This window comes from Aegilops tauschii, chromosome 5, assembly GCF_002575655.3.
Source record: "Aegilops tauschii subsp. strangulata cultivar AL8/78 chromosome 5, Aet v6.0, whole genome shotgun sequence".
Classification (NCBI taxonomy): domain Eukaryota; kingdom Viridiplantae; phylum Streptophyta; class Magnoliopsida; order Poales; family Poaceae; genus Aegilops; species Aegilops tauschii.
Window position 1 is genome coordinate 303,226,268 of NC_053039.3, and position 16,739 is coordinate 303,243,006.

Genomic DNA, 16,739 nt, shown 5'->3' on the forward strand with positions numbered 1-16,739 from the left:
CTCGACGTTGAGCAGCCGCCACCGCCCATGCAGATCGACGTGACCTCCATCGACAGCAAGACCACGGCGAAGGCGCCGAATCCTGACTTCCAGACCTGGTATGTGCAAGACCAACAAGTCTTCTCCTATCTTCTGACGACCCTTCCTCGCGAGATAGCCATCCAGGTTGCGTCATGTCATACCTCGGCAGAGTTGTGGAACACGGTTGAAGGGATGCTTGCATCTCGCACCCGCTCCCAGACCACCAACGTCCGGATCACCCTCGCCAATCTGCAGAAGGGCAACCTCTCCATCACCGACTACGTCGGGAAGATTAGAACCCTCTGCGACGAGCTGATCGCTGCAGGGAAGAGGGTGGACAAGGAAGACATTGTCTCCCACATCCTAGGTGGACTTGACGAAGAGTTTGACCCTGTGGTTTCTGCCATGTGCTCCAGGGTAGAACCAGTCACCGCGGATGAGCTGTTCTCTCAGCTGCTCAGCTTCGAGACAAGGCTGAATCTTCATGGCGGCGGATCGCAGTCATCTGCCAACGCTGTCACCCGAGGCCGCAGACAAGGCGGCGGTGGTGGTGGTGACCGCGGCCGCAGACAAGCCGGCAATGGTGGTGATCGCGGCGGCCGTAGCTACTTTAAGCCAGGAGGCCGCGGCGGCGGACATGGTGGCGGACAAGGCGGCAACAACGGCGGCGGCGGAGGCAACTACAACAACCATGCCTCTGCTCCCAAGGTTCATTGCCAAATTTGCGGGAAGATGGGCCATCCGGCATGGAAATGCTGGAAACGCTATGATGAATCCTACCAAGGTGTGGAGGAGAAAATCGGCCAATCTTGCAGCTCCACAATATGGGGTGGACACCAACTGGTATCTTGACAGTGGTGCCACCGACCATATCACCGGCGACCTGGAGAAGCTGACCGTGCACGGCCGCTACAACGGCAACGAGCAGATTCATACCGCAAGCGGCTCAGGTATGGTTATTGAACACGTTGGTCATTCGGCTATTCACACCCTAGATCATGATCTTTATCTAAACAATACTTCATGTACCCGAAGCCAACAAAAGTCTCATCTCTGCTAGCCGTCTCGCCGTTGACAATAACACCTTTGTTGAAATTCATCCCTATTCTTTTTTTGTAAAGGAACTGGGAACGAGGAAGGTACTTCTTCAAGGCAAGCGTAGACGAGGTCTCTACCCAGTAAGGCACACGGGCACCAGCGTCAACAACCAAGTGCTAAGTGCCACCAAGATATCTCCAGATAGGTGGCATCGATGCTTAGGACATCCATCTTCAGTTATTGTTAGCAAAGTCATTAGTTAAAATAATCTCCTGTGTGTCAGTGATTTCAATAAAGAGTCTGTATGTGACGCCTGTCAAAAAGGAAAAAGTCACCAACTTCCTTATCCAAATTCAATAAATGAATCAAAGTTTCCTTTAGAACTTGTGTTTTCCGATGTTTGGGGTCCTGCTATTGAAACAGTAGGGAGAAAGCAATATTATGTGAGTTTCATAGATGATTTCAGTAAGTTTACATGGATATATCTTATCAAACACAAGTCTGAGGTGTTTCAGAAATTTCATGATTTTCAGAATGTTGTAGAACGACAGTTTGATCGCAAGATTCTTGCTCTCCAAACAGATTGGGGAGGGGAGTATGTGAAACTAAACTTCTTTTTCACCCGCATAGGCATATCTCACCATGTATCTTGTCCTCACGCCCATCAACAGAATGGGTCGGCCGAGAGGAAACATCGACACATAGTCGAGGTAGGTTTGTCACTTCTTGCCCAAGCTTCCATGCCCTTGAAGTTTTGGGATGAAGCCTTCATTGCCGCAACCTATTTGATAAACAGGACTCCTAGCAAAGTCATCAACTTCGAAACACCTTTCGAACGACTCTTTCATGAGAAACCCAACTATTCTATTCTTCGCATATTTGGGTGTGCTTGCTGGCCTAATCTTCGACCCTACAATAACCATAAACTTCAATTCCGATCTAAGCAATGTGCTTTCCTTGGGTACAACAATCTCCACAAAGGTTTTAAGTGCCTTGATATCTCCATCGGACGTGTCTATATTTCCAGAGATGTTGTGTTTGATGAAAACGTTTTTCCCTTTGCTACCCTCCATCCTAACGCCGGTGCTCATTTACGTGCTGAGATTCTTTTGCTTTCTCCAGACCTATTAAATCCTACTGATCAAGGGGGTGAAAATATTGCTGATGATCATTCGTTTAATAACCCTAACGGAGACATCGGTGAAAAAAACGGTGCTCCAAATCGTGATTTTATGCAGCAACAGAGAACTCCTGGCGGCGCGGGACACATGCAGATACGCCTGTGGGCGCTGATCCTGCAAGATTCAATGGCAGCATGCAGGCTGACGCTGCGACGGATCCCCAAGCGGATCCTCTGGCGCCGCCTGCCTCCCATGGAGACCGGTCGGGTGGGCCGGCTGATGATTGGTCGGGTGGACCCGATGTCCCCTCGCCCTCCTCTAGTGCGTGCCACGCGCCAGACTCCAGTACGAGAGGGCCGGGTGCGCCTTCGTAGTCACGTGCTGCGGGCGGTGTGTCTCCTAGTCCACCTGCGCGTTCTCCGAGTCCAGGCAGTGCGTCGCCTGTGCCCGCACGCGATCTGAGCGTGGCAGTCGAGGAGGATTCGCCCGCAGACCCTCTTTTGGATGGAGGTGGGTCGGGATCTTCTACGGCTGCTGATCGAGTATGCGACGACACACCAGCACGTATGACTACACATGCACAAAGAGGTATTTTGAAACCATCAAAGTTTAAAGATGGGACAGTAAGTGTTGGGGAACGTAGTAAATTCAAAAAAATTCCTACGCACACGCAAGATCATGGTGATGCATAGCAACGAGAGGGGAGAGTGTTGTCTACGTACCCTCGTAGACCGTAAGCGGAAGCGTTATGACAACGCGGTTGATGTAGTCGTACGTCTTCACGATCGACCGATCCTAGCACCAAAGGTACCGCAACTCCGCGATCTGCACACATTCGGCTCGGTGATGTCCCACGAACTCACGATCCAGCAGAGTGTCGGGGAAGAGCTTTGTCAGCACGACGGCATGATAATGGTGATGGTGAAGCTACCAGCGCAGGGCTTCGCCTAAGCACTGCAACGATATGATCGAGGTGGAATATGGTGGAGTGGGGCACCGCACACGGATTGGAACAATCAACTTGTGTGTCCTAGGGTGCCCCCTGCCCCCGTATATAAAGGAGCAAGGGGGAGGCCGGCCGGCCTTGGGGCGCGCCAAGGAGGGGGAGGAGTCCTCCTCCTAGTAGGAGTAGGACTCGCCCTTTCCTAGTCCAACTAGGAGGAGGAAGGGGGAAGGAAGGAGAGGGAAAGGAGAAGCAAAGGGGGCGCGCCCCCTCCCTAGTCCAATTCGGACTCCCTATAGGGAGGGGGCGCGGCTGTAACACCCACGATGCGGCTATATCTCCCACGTGTCGAGGCACGACTTAGAGGCATAACCGCATTGTGGTTTTGTCGCAAGAAGGGTCATCTTCACACAATCCCATGTAATGAACAAGAATGGGATAAAGAGTTGGCTTACAATCGCCGCTTCACACAAAACATAAATATAATTCATACATCATCCAAAATACACACATAGACCGACTACGGTCAAGATCCAAATGAAAATAAGATAACCCCAAATGCTAGATCCCCGATCGTCCCAACTGGGCTCCACTACTGATCATCAGGAAAAGACACATAGTATCGACCACGTTCCTCATCGAACTCCCACTTGAGATTGACCCCATCATCTGCACTGGCATCGTCGGCACCTGCAACTGTTTTGGTAGAATCCGTGAGTCACGAGGACTCAGCAATCTCACACCCGCGAGATCAAGACTATTTAAGCTTATAGGAAGGATGGTGTAATGAGGTGGAGCTGCAGCAGGCACTAAGCATATATGGTGGCTAACATACGCAAATGAGAGCGAGAAGAGAAGCAACGGAACCGTCGTCATCTAGCAATGACCAAGAAGTGATCCTGAACTCCTACTTATGTCATGCATAACTCAAACAGTGTTCACTTCCCGGACTCCGCCGAGAAGAGACCATCACGGCTACACACACAGTTGATGTATTTTAATTGGGTCAAGTGACAAGTTCTCTACAACCGGACATTAATAAACTCCCATCTGCCTCATAACCGCGGGCACGGCTTTCGAAAGATAATACCCTGCAGGGGTGTCCCAACTTAGCCCATCATAAGCTCTCACGGTCAACGAAGGATAAACCTTCTCTCGGAAAGACCCGATCAGTCTCGGAATCCCGGTTTACAAGACATTTCGACAATGGTAAAACAAGACCAGCAAAGCCGCTCGAATGTGCCGACAAATCCCAATAGGAGCTGCACATATCTCGGTCTCAGGGCACACCAGATTGTCCAAGCTTCCGATAGGCGAGCCTAGAGTTGCCCCTGGTGGCCACCGGCGACTGACAGGTTGGACCAATACTCAGAGGAGCACTGGCCCGGGGGTTTAAATAAAGATGACCCTCGGGCTCGCGAAAACCCGGGGGGAAAGGCTTAGGTGGCCAATGGTAAAACCAAAGTTGGGCCTTGCTGGAGGAGTTTTATTCAAGGCGAACTGTCAAGGGGGTCCCATAAATCACCCAACCGCGTAAGGAACGCAAACTCAAGGAACATAATACCGGTATGACAGAAAACTAGGGCGGCAAGAGTGGAACAAAACACCAGGCATAAGGCCGAGCCTTCCACCCTTTACCAAATATATAGATGCATTAATTAAATAAGAGATATTATGATATCCCAACATATCCATGTTCCAACATGGAACCAACTTCAACTTCACCTGCAACTAGCAACGCTAGTTGCAAGGGCTGAGCAAAAGCGGTAAGTTAGCCAAACAACGGTTGCTAGGAAAGGATGATTAGAGGCTGACATGGCAATATGGGAGGCATGATAAAGCAAGTGATAGGTAGCGCAACATGGCAATAGAGCGAACAACTAGCAAAGCAAAGATAGAAGTGATTTCGAGGGGTTGTCATCTTGCCTGCAAGGTTCTCAGAGTTGTCGAAAGCTTGATCCTCGTAAGCGTACTCAACAGGTTCCTCGTTCACGAACTCGTCTCCCGGCTCTACCCAAGACAAGAACACAAGCAACGGAACCACAATCAATCACGAGAAGTGCAACAAGCAACATGATGCAATACATGAATGATATGCAAGATATGATATGCGATGCATATGCGTGCTCCGGAAGAAAAATGGTGAACAAGGCAGTAACTTGGCAAACCAAGCATGCCACTGGAAAGATGAGATGATTTTGGTCGAAATCGATATAAAGATCACCGGAAACGGATGCACGGTTTGCAAATGGCAAGCAAAACAAGAATGACACGAATCTGCGATTAACAGCATGATAGCACTTAAAATGCAAAAAGTAACAATGCTACAGCACTCCAACATAGCAACAAAGCATATGACAGTAATCTACAGGAGATGCTTGACAAAAGATGAACAATGAGCTACGGCTAGATCACAACATAACAAGCTCGAACAAGCATGGCAAAAGTGCAAAAGATAACAGGTTCACAGACTTAGTGAAATTACTGGACATGGCAGAAAACAGCATCAGGTAGCAATGTTCAGAGCACGAAATCAACATGCAACAGGAACTTAAAATGGCAAAACAAGGCATGGAAGTGTTCTACTACATGCATATGACAAAATTCCCTTACTGACCATAAGCCAAAAATGACCAAAAGATATGATGGCAACCTTGTAAACATAGCAAGTTTCGTTAACAGATCTCAGACTTGGCAGAAAACAGAGCATGGCAGAAACAATAATATGAAGGCATCTTGGTGAGCTTGACGCACTCACCACAAAGCAATGCATGAAAAAACAAGCATACCTACAGCAAGATGGCATGTTTATGAAGCTATCCATGGCAAGAGGAAATACCTAGCATGTATGGATCAACTACAATAAGCTTGGCAAAATTGAATAACACGTAAACAATCTGGCAGAAATATTTTATAGCAAAAGTAGAGCAAGATTGAGTCATGCTATTGTACTCCATAATTGTAAACAAGGGCAGGAATGGATCAATTACAACAATATCTACAAAACATCCTTAATGAACATCACCAAAATATGCATGGATCTCTCTGTAGAATCAAGTTTACATGGCAACAAAATAACAGCAGACAAAGACTTAGAGAAATTACTGTCCCTGAAATCAGAAACATTACGGAGCCTAGTTTGCATGCTTGTGCTAGTCACCACAGAGATCACAAAAATACATGGCATACACCACTGGAAAGATGGCATGGCATACAACAAAACACATGTAGAGCTCATGCCCATAAGGTGCACATATTAAATGATACAAAAATAACAATTCACCAAGTTCTGATATGAACCAGCAGATAACAGCAACTAGCACTCTTGCATCAGAGATTTGGGAAAAAAGATGGACTCTAATGAACATGATGCAATTTAACAAAATGAAGAGCATCACGAGACGAACATTTCTATATATTACGCGCGCGAAACGAAGCTATATGCAGAGAGTTATGATGCTAAGAACATGAGCATGTAATATGAGAATCTGGGACAGAAATATCGGGGGGGGGGAGAGAAAAAGTCAACCCTTCATTCTCAGATCCGATCGGGGCTCGAGCGGGCTCGCCGATGGCCGGAGCTGGAGGAGGCCGGAGGAGAGGGGCGGCGGCCGGCGTCGGAGGAGGAAGAAGGCGCGGAGGGCGGCGGTGGAGGGGCGTGGTGCCGGCGACAGGAGGCGGCGGCGCGCGGCGACGGGCGCTGCAGCGTCCGGCGGAGGGCGGCGCCAGCGGGCGGGCGGCGGGGGAGCCGCGGCGGCGCGGGACGGCGAGGGCAGCCGAGGAGGCGCGGGCAGGGCGCGCGGGCCGAGAGGGCTTGCCCCGGGCCCGGGCGGGCTTCGGCGGCGGCGGCGACCGGGCGCTGATGTGGCGTCCTGCGAGTGGGCGAGAGCGGTGGCGGGTTTGCGTCCGGCCGGTACGAACACGTCCGGCGGCGCTGGAGGCGATTTTCTAGGGTTTGGACTGCGAATGTCTCGGGAGGGGAGCAAATATATAGGTAGAGGGAGCTAGGAGACTCCAAATGAGGTGCGGTTTTCGCCCACACGATCGTGATCGAACGACCTACAACGTGGAAGAGAGTTTGGTGGGTTTTGGGCTGTTCAGAGAGGGGGTTTTGCTGCAACACACAGAAGGCATCTACGGTTACCCGGTTAACCGTTGGAGTACCAAACGACCTCCAAATGGAACGAAACTTGACCGGTGGTCTACCGGTGGTATACCAAGGCCACTTGACAAGCCTCGGTCCATTCCGAGAACGTTAGACACCCGCTCACGAAAGAAAAACAGGAGGGGAGCGCCGGAGGAGATGGGAGCGCCGGATTGCAAAACAGACAACGGGGAAAATGCTCGAATGCATGAGACGAACACGTATGCAAATGCAATGCACATGATGACATGATATGAAATGCATGACATGAACAAAATACAAAACGAAAGACAAAACCCGACCACGGAGGGAATATCATAGCACATAGCCGAAAATGGCAAAAGTTGGAGTTACAAATATGGAAAGTTACATCCGGGGTGTTACAGCGGCTGCCCCTTGTGGGCTGCCTCCCCTCTTCCCTATGGCCCATGTAGGCCCAATAGTCCCCCCGGGGGTTCCGATAACCCCCCGGCACTCCGATAATTATCCGATGACCCCCGGAACACTTCCGGTGTCCGAATATAGTCATCCAATATATCAATCTTTATGTCTAGACCATTTCGAGACTCCTCGTCATGTCCGTGATCACATCCGGGACTCCAAACTACCTTCAGTACATCAAAACACATAAACTCATAATACCGATCATCACCAAACTTTAAGCGTGCGGACCCTACGGGTTCGAAAACTATGTAGACATGACCGAGACTCATCTCCGGTCAATAACCAATAGCGGAACCTGGATGTTCATATTGGCTCCCACATATTCTACGAAGATCTTTATCGGTCAAAGCGCATAACAACATACGTTGTTCCCTTTGTGATCGGTATGTTACTTGCCCGAGAGTCGATCATAGGTATCTCAGTACCAAGTTCAGTCTCGTTACTGGCAAGTCTCTTTAGTCGTTCTGTAATGCATCATCCCGCAACTAATTCATTAGTTACATTGCTTGCAAGGCTTATAGTGATGTGCATTACCGAGAGGGCCCAGAGATACCTCTCCGATAATCGGAGTGACAAATCCTAATCTCGATCTATGCCAACTCAACAATGTGACGCCCCCGATTCAATCGTACACTAATCATGCACGCAAACATGTACGATCAAGATCCAGGACTCACGGGAAGATATCACAACACAACTCTAAAACATAAATAAGTCATACAAGCATCATAATACAAGCCAGGGGCCTCGAGGGCTCGAATACAAGTGCTCGATCATAGACGAGTCAGCTGAAGCAACAATATCTGAGTACAGAGATAAGTAAACAAGTTTGCCTTAAGAAGGCTAGCACAAACTGGGATATAGATCGAAAGAGGCGCAGGCCTCCTGCCTGGGATCCTCCTAAACTACTCCTGGTCGTCGTCAGCGGCCTGCACGTAGTAGTAGGCACCTCCGGTGTAGTAGGAGTCGTCGTCGTCGACGGTGGCGTCTGGCTCCTGGGCTCTGGCATCTGGTTGCGACAACCAGGTAGAAGGAAAAGGGGGAAAAGAGGGAGAAAGCAACCGTGAGTACTCATCCAAAGTACCCGCAAGCAAGGATCTACACTACATATGCATGGGTATATGTGTAAAGAGGCAATATCGGTGGACTGAACTGCAGAATGCCAGAATAAGAGGGGGATAGCTAGTCCTGTCGAAGACTATGCTTCTGGCAGCCTCCATCTTGCAGCATGTAGAAGAGAGTAGATGGTAAGTTCACCAAGTATCATCGCATAGCATAATCCTACCCGGCGATCCCCTCCTCGTCGCCCTGTTAGAGAGCGATCACCGGGTTATATCTGGCACTTGGAAGGGTGTGTTTTTATTAAGTATCCGGTTCTAGTTGTCATAAGGTCAAGGTACAACTCCGGGTCGTCCTTTTACCGAGGGACACAGCTATTCGAATAGATAAACTTCCCTGCAGGGGTGCACCACATAACCCAACACGCTCGATCCCATTTGGCCGGACACACTTTCCTGGGTCATGCCCGGCCTCGGAAGATCAACACGTCGCAGCCCTACCTAGGCACAATAGAGAGGTCAGTACGCCGTTCTAAATCCTATGGCACAGGGGTCTAGGCCCATCGCCCTTTGCACACCTGCATGTTGCGAACGCGGCCGGAAGCAGAACTAGCCCCCTTAATACAAGAGCAGGCTTACGTTCCAATCCGGCGCGCGCCGCTCAGTCGCTGACGTCACGAAGGCTTCGGCTGATACCATGACGTAGAGTGCCCATAACTTTCCCACGTAGTTGGTTAGTGCGTATAGGCCAATGGCCAGACTCAGATCAAATACCAAGAACTCGTTAAGCGTGTTATTTTTAAGTATCCGCGGACGCCGACCAGGGCCAGGCCCACCTCTCTCCTAGGTGGTCTCAACCTGCCCTGTCGCTCCGCCACAAAGTAACAGTCGGGGGCCGTCAGGAACCCAGGCCCACCTCTACCGGGATGGAGCCACCTGTCCTTTCAGCCCCCTCATCAGAATCACTTGCGGGTACTCAACGAGCTGACCCGACTTTAGTCACCACATGTGTCATGTATATAAAGTATATAGTATCCACAGATTAAATGATAAAAAATAACAAATCACCAAGTTCTGATATGAACCAGCAGATAACAGCAACTAGCACTATTGCATCAGAGATTTGGGCAACAAGATGGACTCTAATGAACATGATGCAATTGAACAAAATGAAGAGCATCATGAGACGAACATTTCGATATATTACGCGCGCGAAACGGAGCTATATGCAGAGAGTTATGATGCTAAGAACATGGGCATGTAATATGAGAATCCGGGACTTAGAAATATCGGGGGGGGGGGGAGAGAAAAAGTCAACCCTTCATTCTCATATCCGATCGGGGCTCAAGCTCGGGCTCGCCGATGGCCGGAGCTGGAGGAGGCCGGAGGAGAGGGGCGGCGGCCGGCGTCGGAGGAGGAAGAAGGCGCGGAGGACGGCGGTGGAGGGGCGTGGTGCCGGCGACAGGAGGCGGCGGCGCGCGGCGACAGGCGCTGCGGCGTCCGGCGTAGGGCGGCGGGCGGCGGGGGAGCCGCGGCGGCGCGGGACGGCGAGGGCAGCCGGGGGTGCGGAGGAGGCGCGGGCAGGGCTCGCAGGCCGGGAGGGCTTGCCCCGGGCCCGGGCGGGCTTCGGCGGCGGTGGCGACCGGGCGCTGATGTGGCGTCCTGCGAGTGGGCGAGAGCGGCGGTGGGTTTGCGTCCGGCCGGTACGGACACGTCCGGCGGCGCCGGAGACGATTTTCTAGGGTTTGGACTGCGAATGTCTCGGGAGGGGAGCAAATATATAGGTAGAGGGAGCTAGGAGACTCCAAATGAGGTGCGGTTTTCGCCCACACGATTGTGATCGAACGACCTACAACGTGGAAGAGAGTTTGGTGGGTTTTGGGCTGTTTAGAGAGGGGGTTTTGCTGCAACACACAGAAGGCATCTACGGTTACCCGGTTAACCGTTGGAGTACCAAAGGACCTCCAAATGGAACGAAACTTGACCGGTGGTCTACCGGTGGTATACCAAGGCCACTTGACAAGCCTCGGTCCATTCCAAGAACGTTAAACACCCGCTCACGAAAGAAAAACAAGAGGGGAGCGCCGAAGGAGATGGGAGCGCCGGATTGCAAAACGGACAACGAGGAAAATGCTCGAATGCATGAGACGAACACGTATGCAAATGCAATGCACATGATGACATGATATGAAATGCATGACATGAACAAAATACAAAACGAAAGACAAAACCCGACCACGGAGGGAATATCATAGCACATAGCCGAAAATGGCAAGAGTTGGAGTTACAAATATGGAAAGTTACATCCGGGGTGTTACAGCGGCTGCCCCTTGTGGGCTGCCTCCCCTCTTCCCTATGGCCCATGTAGGTCCAATAGTCCGCCCGGGGGTTCCGATAACCCCCCGGCACTCCGATATTTATCCGATGACCCCCGAAACACTTCCGGTGTCCGAATATAGTCATCCAATATATCAATCTTTATGTCTAGACCATTTCGAGACTCCTCGTCATGTCCGTGATCACATCCGGGACTCCGAACTACCTTCAGTACATCAAAACACATAAACTCATAATACCGATCATCACCGAACTTTAAGCGTGCGGACCCTACGGGTTCAAAAACTATGTAGACATGACCGAGACTCATCTCCGGTCAATAACCAATAGCGGAACCTGGATGTTCATATTGGCTCCCACATATTCTACGAAGATCTTTATCGGTCAAAGCGCATAACAACATACGTTGTTCCCTTTGTGATTGGTATGTTACTTGCCCGAGAGTCGATCATAGGTATCTCAGTACCAAGTTCAGTCTCGTTACCGGCAAGTCTCTTTAGTCGTTCCGTAATGCATCATCCCACAACTAACTCATTAGTTACATTGCTTGCAAGGCTTATAGTGATGTGCATTACTGAGAGGGCCCAGAGATACCTCTCCGATAATCGGAGTGACAAATCCTAATCTCGATCTATGCCAACTCAACAATGTGACGCCCCCGATTCAATCGTACACTAATCATGCATGCAAACGTGTACGATCAAGATCCGGGACTCACGGGAAGATATCACAACACAACTCTAAAACATAAATAAGTCATACAAGCATCATAATACAAGCCAGGGGCCTCGAGGGCTCGAATACAAGTGCTCGATCATAGACGAGTCAGCTGAAGCAACAATATCTGAGTACAGACATAAGTAAACAAGTTTGCCTTAAGAAGGCTAGCACAAACTGGGATACAGATCGAAATAGGCGCATGCCTCCTGCCTGGGATCCTCCTAAACTACTCCTGGTCGTCGTCAGCGGCCTGCACGTAGTAGTAGGCACCTCCGGTGTAGTAGGAGTCATCGTCGACGGTGGCGTCTGGCTCCTGGGCTCCGGCATCTGGTTGCGACAACCAGGTAGAAGGGAAAGGGGGAAAAGAGGGAGAAAGCAACCGTGAGTACTCATCCAAAGTACCCGCAAGCAAGGATCTACACTACATATGCATGGGTATATGTGTAAAGAGGCAATATCGGTGGACTGAACTGCAGAATGCCAGAATAAGAGGGGGATAGCTAGTCCTGTCGAAGACTATGCTTCTGGCAGCCTCCATCTTGCAGCATGTAGAAGAGAGTAGATGGTAAGTTCACCAAGTATCATCGCATAGCATAATCCTACCCGGCGATCCCCTCCTCGTCGCCCTGTTAGAGAGCGATCACCGGGTTATATCTGGCACTTGGAAGGGTGTGTTTTTATTAAGTATCCGGTTCTAGTTGTCATAAGGTCAAGGTACAACTCCGGGTCGTCCTTTTACCGAGGGACACGGCTATTCGAATAGATAAACTTCCCTGCAGGGGTGCACCACATAACCCAACAAGCTCGATCCCATTTGGCCGGACACACTTTCCTGGGTCATGCCCGGCCTCGGAAGATCAACACGTCGCAGCCCTACCTAGGCACAACAGAGAGGTCAGTACGCCGGTCTAAATCCTATGGCGCAGGGGTCTGGGCCCATCGCCCTTTGCACACCTGCACGTTGCAAACGCGGCCGGAAGCAGAACTAGCCCCCTTAATACAAGAGCAGGCTTACGTTCCAATCCGGCGCGCGCCGCTCAGTTGCTGACGTCACGAAGGCTTCGGCTGATACCACGACGTCGAGTGCCCATAACTTTCCCACGTAGTTGGTTAGTGCGTATAGGCCAGTGGCCAGACTCAGATCAAATACCAAGAACTCGTTAAGCGTGTTATTTTTAAGTATCCGCGGACGCCGACCAGGGCCAGGCCCACCTCTCTCCTAGGTGGTCTCAACCTGCCCTGTCGCTCCGCCACAAAGTAACAGTCGGGGGCCGTCAGGAACCCAGGCCCACCTCTACCGGGATGGAGCCACCTGTCCTTTCAGCCCCCTCATCAGAATCACTTGCGGGTACTCAACGAGCTGACCCGACTTTAGTCATCACATGTGTCATGTATATAAAGTATATAGTATATACCCGTGATCACCTCTCGAGGGATCACGGCCCGATAGTATAGCATAGCAGACGGACAAGAATGGAGGGCCACTGATGGGATACTAGCATCCTAAACTAAGCATTAGGATAGCAAGTAAAGGTATCAACAATTGTAGCAACACTGATAGGCTATGCAGCAGAATAGGATTAACCGAAAGCAGTAACATGCTACACTACTCTAATGGAAGCAGTAGAGAGAAGGAATAGGCGATATCTGGTGATCAAGGGGGGGCTTGCCTGGTTGCTTTGGCAACAAGGAGGGGTCGTCAACACCGTAGTCGATCGGGCGGCGGCGACGTCGGTCTCGGTGTCTAACGAGAGAAGAGGGGGAAGAAACAATAAATATAATGCAAACATAAGCATGACGGTGCATGACAAGACAATGAGCGGTGCTAGATGTGCCCTAACGCGGTAAGAGGTGATACCGGCGAAGGGGGAAACATCCGGGAAAGTATCCCCGGTGTTCCGCATTTTCGGACAGATGAACCGGAGGGGGAAAGTTGCGTGTTCGATATGCTAGGGGTGTGTGGCGGAAGAACGGGCTGCGTATCCGGATTCGTCTCGTCGTTCTGAGCAAGTTTCATGTAGAAAGTTTTTCCATCCGAGTTACGGATTATTTTATATTAATTTTTAAAAATTTAAATCATTTTTAGAATTAACAGATTATTTTAATTTGAATTTGCATTTATGACATCATCATGACGTCAGCATGACATCAGCGGTCAGCTTTGACCTTTGACCAGTCAAGCTGACGGGTGGGTCCCGTTTGTCATTCATTGAGACTAACTAATCAGGATTAATTAGATTAGTTAAATGATTAGGTTGGTTAATCACAATTAATTATGTTAATTAATTTAGTTTACTAATTAATTAATTAATTAAATTATTATTTTATTATTATTTTCTTTTCTTTTATAATCTCTTTTTTTATATAAAACTGTACTGTGGCGTGGGGTCCTCATGACATAGGCCCAATGGCCTATAGTGGGTCGGGCGACGGGCGTTGGTGGTAACGGGCGCGCCCGACTAGGGGCGAGCCCAAGCGCTGGTTCGGGCGAGGCCATCGGCACGGCCGTCGGCGCGCATGACGCCGGCCAGGGGAAGCGGCGGAGGGGTGGAACTGGAGCGGGAGGCTGGCGCAGATGGCCGCGGTGGCCGGCGGGGTCCCCGCGGGCAGTCTCGAGTAGAGACGGCGACCGGGGCGACGTGCGCGCGAGGAGCCGCAGCGGGCAACTGGAAGCGAGGCGGAGGCAAGCGGCGGGTCCGGCGAACTGCAGCGGGACGGCGCGGGGCGGTGGTGGTCGCGAGCGGGCGACGTGGGGAGCGGGGCGGCGCGCTGGCTGGTCGGAGCGACGGCGACCAGCGGCGCAGACGGGGAGGCACGGGGTGGCTGCAACATCAGCAGGAGCGGATGCGTGCGGGCAAGCAGGGGGCGAGGCGACGGTGGTGACGGCAGCGCGCAGCATGGCAGAGCAGCAGAGCAGAGTAGGGGAGGAGCGGCAGCAGCCACGGCGCACGGCGCGGCACGGGCGCGCGCGGGGCTGTGCCAGGGAGCGGGAGGTAGCGCGAGCAGCAGTAGGGCGAGGCCACGCGCGAGTGCAGGCCGGCGCGGGTGAGGGCCAGTGTGGGGGCCGCGGTGAGCGTGTCGAGGGGGAGCAGAGGCGGCCATCCGCGAGGCGCGGATGGCGCGACGCGTGCGCGCGCGATGAGGCACCAGCGGGCGAGCGGCAGTGGCGGCGGGAGGCCAGCGTCGCGGGGGCGCGGATGGGGCCGTGGACAAGGCCGTGGCCACGATGGGAGCAACGCCGAGTGGCTTCGGCAGTGTCCATGGGCAGCAGCCGCAGCTGTTGCAGCGAGACAAGGCGAAGAGCGTCGCGGCGGTGACTGCGGGGAAAGGAGGAAGGGGGGCTCACGGGGTGTTGTAGGAACGGGGCAGTGGGGCGCGAGGTGGAGGCCGGAGACGTCGTACGCAGGGAAGGCAGGCCGGCGGGGAGGTCCGGTGAGGTCCTCGGGCGATGGACGGCGACGGGCCGTTGGGGGCGACGGGATCGGGTTCGATCCCGATCCAGATCAAGGGGTGGAGGGGAGAGCGAGTGGGGGAGAGTGTGGGTGTCGGGGGGGGGGGTTAGGGTTTGGCCTGGGAAGGCCATAAAGGCCAGGGGGTTGGGGTGGGCCGGCCTGGTTGGCCCGATGGCTAGCTGAGCCGAGGCCCAGGGAGGGAGGGGGGGTTTTCTCTTTCTTTTGTCTTTATTTGTTTTGTCAGTTCTTTTTCTTATTTTTCTTTTCTGTTTTATTTCTAGTGTCTTTTATTTTTAGTTTTATAAAAATTACCACTAGTATCTAAATTTGTATTTATAAATAAACTATTGTCAGATTAATTCTTAGCCCATAATAAAATAGTTTTAATATTTTAGAAAATTCAATAGACATTTATTTAATTGTTTTCACTACTGGTTAAATCATTTTAGTGCACTTAAATATTTTATAAATATGTGGATTCTCCACCATAATTAACTATGCAATATTTGTCACCTCTAGAACATTTTAGTTTTTATGTTCGAAAACTTTTAATGTTTGCCTAAAATTTAAATTTGATTTTGAAACGTTTTGATCTAACGCGAGGTTAGCAACAGTAGCAGAGGTGACGTGGCATCATTAGCGTAGGTTTACTGTAGCATAATTATCCGGGCGTCACAATTTTCCTCTACTACAAGAAATCTCATCCCGAGATTTAAGAGGGGAGTAAGGGGGAAGATTAGGTTACGAAATTCCAACGATTCTTCTCGGTCTTGGTTGCTCTTCTTGAAGAGATCGATCCATTACATTGATGTCTTCATTCCACTGCTTCAGGTCATCATGATGAAGTCATCATCCTTTCTTTGGAAATTTCATCATACTACGAAAGGACAAGGGGTAAATTCAGAAGAACGGACCTTACAAGGTTGACTATCTGGCAGATAACTCAGGGAATGTGGTAGAAAGTAACTCTCGAATAGATACTTAAGAAAATATCGAGAGTAAAGTTAGAAGGTACCATGAGAAGTTTCCAATGGGCAAGCAATCGTTCGATGGCCTAATCAGAAGGTGAAAGGGGTTCAGAGCAATGAGAACCAGTATTGCGTCTGATACCAGAATAGATCACTAGGCAGGTGGCCCGTGAACTTTGACAACAGGGTGTAGAGGAGAGTCAGGTTTCGATCCTGTGGAACTGTGGGTTATGGGCCCATCACGTGAGTTAACGGTAGGAAGGGCGGTGACGTCTTGTATGACCATGTAGGCAAGACATGTCAGCGGATAGACTGTCAGTTATGTCGGCAACAACATCGGTACCAAGGGCGAGGGAAGAAGAGAACCATTTTCCTGCTCGTTGAACGAGGTGGACCAATAGGCAAAGTTCTCGTCCATCGGTGGCTACCGGAATGTCATCAACAATAGTAACAGGGTCTTACCGACACGATTGTACACCTAGGTGTTTACGTA

At 51.0% G+C, this 16,739-nt stretch overlaps 1 non-coding gene across 1 annotated transcript; it reads left to right on the plus strand.

Moving 5' to 3' along the window:
• Positions 1-351: 351 nt before the first annotated feature.
• LOC120965703 (small nucleolar RNA Z247) lies at positions 352-490 on the plus strand. Its single transcript, XR_005758730.1, has one exon. It is a non-coding gene; the product is annotated as a small nucleolar RNA Z247 (small nucleolar RNA).
• Positions 491-16,739: the final 16,249 nt, after the last annotated feature.